Genomic DNA, 6,226 nt, shown 5'->3' on the forward strand with positions numbered 1-6,226 from the left:
ATTCTACCAACTGGTCTCCACTCAACCCCCATATAGTTTAATTATTGGCACGGTTGCCAAAAAAATGGATCAGCCCAGTTGGACCTACCATAAAAGGGAACAATGCTTTTGTTTGGCCATGGCGAAAGGGGTTATTCACCTTCAAACACTTCTTCCAGTTCAGTTGGTTTCATATAGTTCACCAAAAATAAAGACTTTTCCCAATTACTTTCTATATTGTATTTGTGACCTTTTACTAATTGAAGTTTCATTTTAAAGCAGCTCTGGATGGGGGGGTCGCTGACTCTTTAACTGTTCTGAATTGATACATTTAGGGGCAGATTTATCAAGGGTCGATTTTCGAAGTAATGGGAGTTTTTTTTTGAACTCCCACAACTTGGAAATTCAAATAAAAAAAGACCAATCGAAATTTATTACAAAAATCAAAGTTTTTAACTTTGGGGGAATAGGCTGTATTCGAATCATTTGAATCTAAGTTTTAGCGCATTCAATCGAATTTATATCAAAGTATTTGCCCCAAAGTCCACCTAATGACTCCAAATAGGTTGTAGGAGGTCCCCCCATAGGCTAAAACAGCAATTTGACAGGTTTTAGATGGCGAATGGTCGACCTTGAAGTTTTAAAGACACATGATACATGGTACATGATAAATTTCGAATAGTCTAATTTTTCTCAAATGCGAATCGAATTTTGGCCTATTCGATAGTCGAAGTACACAAAAATAGCTCGAAATTTAAATTTTTTTAAATATAATTTTCACTTCAACCCTTGTTAAATCTGCCCCTTAGTTGATACATTTGTTATCTTTGTCCCTGCTGAGCAGAATTCCCTGAGTCTTCTTAAATGCAGCTGTTAGAATTGATACAATAGTTGCTGATATTCCACAGATACTGCTGAGAAATGTCTCAACTAATTGTATCAACTAAATGTAGTAAATTGTAACAGTTCACAATCTGCTCCTGGATCACTACCTACAGGTAAGCATCCAGAATTTAGAAAACAGGTATGGGACTCGTTATCCAGAATGCTTGGGACCTGGGGTTTTCTGGATAACGGATCTTTCTGTAATTTGGATCTTCATACCTTAAGTCTATTAGAAATCATGTAAACCTCAAATAAACCCAATAGGCTGGTTTTGCTTCCAATAAGGACTAAGTATATCTTAGTTGGGATCAATTGCAAGGTATTTTTTTATTATTACAGAGAAAAAGGAAATCATTTTTAAACATTTGGATTATTTGGATAAAATGGAGTCTATAGGAGAAGGCCTTTTCGTAATTTGGTGCTGTTCTGGATAATGGGTTTCCGGATATCGGATCCCATACCTGTACATGTTTTCCTGTTTTAATAGGTTGGGTCCTACTGAAAGATCCTTGCAAAGATTGCTGGTGTCCTTATGTGCCTCCTTGGAGGCAGCACATCATGGAAGTGTCAGCTATTTACCAAAAAATGCCCTTATTGCACAAAAAGAGATGCTATTTTGGGACAGCAAGTGCTTGGAACGGCTGGCTACTGAAATCCGGAAGAGGCACACAGAAGGGATTCGTAGTTGACTGTTTGAAGTGGTTTTGAAATCTTTACTCCAACTTCTTGTTGATTCTATCCAACCGCACAGCCAGCTGTATTTATTGAGAACATCTGCTGCTGGCTAAACCAATCACACAGCTCGCTCCTTATAAGACTGTCCAGCAGATTATTTACTGGAGGGATAGGGGCTGCTTTTTTAATTGTTGTTTTTCAATAGTCACCCTGATGGAGTTCTGATGATTGAGTTAATTTGAGAAATATTTGAAATATTTAAGATTTTTTGGTAAACATTTGTGACTCATACCACAACTATTTTGCTACTTACAGCATCGTTTTATTGCGTTATCGTTGTGTTCCTCTTATTTCATGCCAGCTGATAATAAACGTACCTGGCCAAGCAACTCCGGCATTCAATAAAAAAGCTTAAAATGCACTGGATCCGCATGAACAATTCTTATATTCTAAATAAAATGTAACACTATAAACACATGGGTACTGCCTTCCAGCTACTCTCCTAGGGAGAACACTGCTACAAGCCCTCACAGTTACATGGAGGTAGGGGTCTCCAAGCTGAACTATAATTCTCACACACACTTGCACAAGAAAGTTTGGGCACCAGTTGTTCTTGGACATGAACAAAAGTGTTACTGAATGACAAAATATATACATTTGGCTTAATTGATACACTGAACAATTAAAGCAGATCATGACATCATCAAATTTCCATTACTGCACCCAGTGTACCGGGATCTGGTTTTGCCTTAAATGACTTTACACACCACACTGGGTTCTAAAAACTGGAATCCCTACAGTCTGGCAGGTGTCACCTTGAGAACTACCCCAAGCCATGATCTCCTTGTTGGAGCACAAATCAACTCTAACTAGATCAACTACAGTCACACTCTCACTCGCTAGCTGGCCATAGACGCAAAGATCTGATTGTTTGAATCCTCGAACGATCGACTTCCCAATCTCCTGACCTGCCACTAACCTTCAACTCATTCTCCACACACTGTCCGAAAATCACACTGTCCGAAAATTGTACAAATCCTCGATTCGATCAGATCTTTGCGTCTATGGCCAGCTTTACACCCCTACAAAGTGCTGTCATTGGAGCAATCCTATCACTAGAAGCCCTCACTCACAGGGTCACTTTTCCAGATTTCTACTAAGGTGTCTGGACCTCTTCAGGGTCATGGCTTATTTTTTCTTGAGGCCTCCTGTCTTGGGACTTCAGCATATCCACCCTTGAGTGGAGTCCAAAGAAGAAGAACTATTTTGTAGTCCATCTTTTTTTACAAACAAGTGATCCCCAAGGGACAATAAGGACACATTCCTTGCTAGCGTTGAACTGACCCTGTGGGGTACCAGGAAAACTCCTGGTGGGCCCAAGTATCAGCAGGCTTTCCTGCTCACCCACCCATTTGGCCATATCCGCCTAGGTTTTGGTTAGAATAAAGAGAAGATTTGGAGGCAAATTAAAGTTGCGCTAGCGTTGGCTAATTTGCATACGCCGGGAGGTGAAAGTTGAATGGACGTATATGTTGCAGCAAATACATTACACTACACAAGTTAAAATTATTTTAAATAAAATAGAGTTGTTATATTGCCCTGCACATGAGCCCAGTGTAAAGTTTATGTGCCATATTTTAGGAAATGTAGGGAGGAACCCGGGTATCCAAAAAATAAATTTACGGTCTTTTGCAGCCTATCACTCTGAAAAAAGTAAAAGACGTCATTGTTTTTTGGGACTTAGAAAATTTTTCAACCAAAAAATTGAGGAAGTCCTATCCAATCTATCGCACTTCGCCTGGTTGGTGAAGGCAAATCCGGTCGAAAGAGCTAACGTTCAGTAAAATCCGCATCTTAGTGAATTTGCGGAGTTACGTCCATTCGCCAGAGCGAAAATTCGCCTGGCATTAGAGTGTGAATAAACGGTAGCGTCTATCTCCTTAGCTAGCGAAGCCTGCACCTTTAGGGAATCAGCGATGTTCCGAAATGACGTCACCCTGACAAATTTTCGCTAGCGTTAGGGCTCTTACCAGACGAGCATTTTTAGCTGCGCTCCAGGTTCAGCCGCAGGACATAGCAGGATTAGACGCACTGAATTCTTTTCAATGGGGCTGTACTCACACTGACGCATGTAAGCGTCAAACACAGGAAAAATGCAACATGCTGCGTCCCAACCTGTGTTCAGCGCTTACATGCGTCTGTGTGAGTACAGCCCCATTGAAAAGAATTCAGTGCGTCTACTCCTGCGCTCCCCTGCGGCTGAACGCATGAAACCGGAACGCAGGGGAGCGCAGCTAAAAACGCTCGTCTGTAAGAACCCTTAGACACTTCGCCCTTTAGTGAATCTGCCCCATGGGGAGAATGAAGGAAAGTATGTAAAAAGAAGAGAGTGGTAGAAGAAAAAAAAATAAATGTGGGCATGTGATCTATAGTTTCTGGTGGGCCCCTGGCATCTCAGTCTGACACTGTTCCTTGAATATTTACACAGAGTTTAAACTACAATATTGTAGCAGGTACATAAAAGAGAGAACGTGACAGCCCAATAGTGAGGCCTGATACTGACTAAATTAGAAATTAGCTTGTAGTTACATTGTCTTTCATTAGGTAAACCGTTATTTTTGAAATTACAACCCCAATAAGTTATTCCATTTACAAATGTTGCCGTTCTTCCAGCCGTTAACTGTGACTCTGTCGCTGCGTTACGGTTTTGTATGCACGGACGCTTCGGTGTTGTGCATTCCACCATATGGAAAGGTAAGGGGTCATTGAATTCTACGGAGACCAACATGGCAGAATGAAACCATTAACACCTGTGTTGCTGTGGGTCAGAATACAAGTTTTCAGTTTATGAAGAATTTTTTTTAAGGTTGTAGAGTGTGTCAACAGCACCACCTAGTGCCAAACTGTGATTTCTTAATCTCTATAAAACCAATACCGTTAGGACTGCAGTCATTTATACATCCCCAGAAAAGCAGGAAAGCAATTCTTAGATGGACTGGATTAATTCATTCAAAGGTTATTGTGTAAAAAACTGTTTCATTAAAGGGGACCCGTCACCCAAAAAAATATTCAAATCGTATTTTATCACATTAGTCAAGCAAAATAAACTTTAATTAGACTATATAAATTATTTGAATCTTGTTTCCTTCAGTCTGGGAATTCATAATTATAACAAGCAGGCAGGAGCCATTTTGTGGACACTGTTATTAAGACAAGTCTTGTATCATCTCAGAATCTTGTTTGTGCACCAGAATGGGGGACCCGATGTCCATCCCCATGTACTGGTTACACAATCAAATGGTGATGAGAACTGGGGGAATGTGGGGAGAGCAGTGACATGTAGGAAGTGCTGAATGGAAAGTGAAAGTAATTGTCTGCCTTACGGCATAGAGGAGGGGCAGACAATATTTGATTGACAGCTGAGATTTTTAAATGAGCTTACAACAGAGTTGGGGAGCAACACAATCATGAAAAAGCTTGCAGAAAATTAATTTTGTGAGAATTTTGTTTTGAGGGCTTAGATTTCCCCCAAACACTAATTTCATCAAACCTTTTTACAGATGCTCCATCGAATTATAAGATAATTATAAGAACCAAGCTATAGAGCTTCGTACCCCTTGCTGCATATGGCAATGGCTCTTGAAAAAGGGTTACCCTAATATCAGATGCATAACATTTTATAGATACGAACCATAATATTTTAAGAACAATATTTCAGCATCCTCTTGGGCAACACATTTCATCACAACATGTTTCTTCCCCTTCTCTTTTATACAGATTTTCACATTCTTATTTTTGATTTTATTTGGCTCCCCAGTTTCAAGTTCTCTTGTGTTCTGCTGTAGTGTTCTTTCCGCTCTATTAGAATTTTATCAGGCAGGTTCATTTACACAAATAAGCAAATTCTACTTTGTGGTTCAGCTTTTGATTTACATATATTTCCTGTCAATGTAAAATTGACGAGGGTGCTATTCTAAGCACTTTTGCAATGTACAATTTTAAAAAACTCATGTACTGTTAACATCAGTGAATTTTAGTTACAACAGCGCCACCTGCTGGCCGTTTTCTGACCACCAAGTAGTCAAGGAAGTTGCCAGGACAAAGAAAGAGGCTGCTCTGATGTTCTTCTGCTTAGGAAAAATATTAGAAATCTCTCTCAAATCTTTCATAACCAGAAAAACAACACAGCAGCCTCTTTCTTTCTCCTGACAACTAACTTGACTACTTGGTGCTCAGACTGGTCAGGAAATGACCAGCAGGTGGCGATGTTGTAACAAAATTCACTGATTTTAACAGTACATGTATCTTTTAATATCTTGGAATTGAAAATAAATAATGAATGTACATTGCAAAAGTTCTTAGAATAGCCCCCCTCGTTGATTTTACATTCACTTATTTTTAAGGTTTACTTATCCTTTAAAGACATGTAAATATTCAAAACACGTCAGTGACAAACTGTGGAGAGCTTTTCCTTTGTAAACCAACCAATTTCACCTAGGTAGGATATTGTTCTACAGTATAGGTAGAACTGCTTTATAATGCCTGAATTGCTAACTTGTGGATGTTAGAAATGCTTTCATATATAAATATTAGGGATGCACAGAATCCAGGATTCGGTTCGGGATTCGACCTTTTTAAGCAGGATTCGGCCGAATCCTTCTGCCCGGCTGAACCGAATCAAATTTGC

This window comes from Xenopus laevis, chromosome 2S (genome assembly GCF_017654675.1).
Source record: "Xenopus laevis strain J_2021 chromosome 2S, Xenopus_laevis_v10.1, whole genome shotgun sequence".
Taxonomy (NCBI): Eukaryota; Metazoa; Chordata; class Amphibia; order Anura; family Pipidae; genus Xenopus; species Xenopus laevis.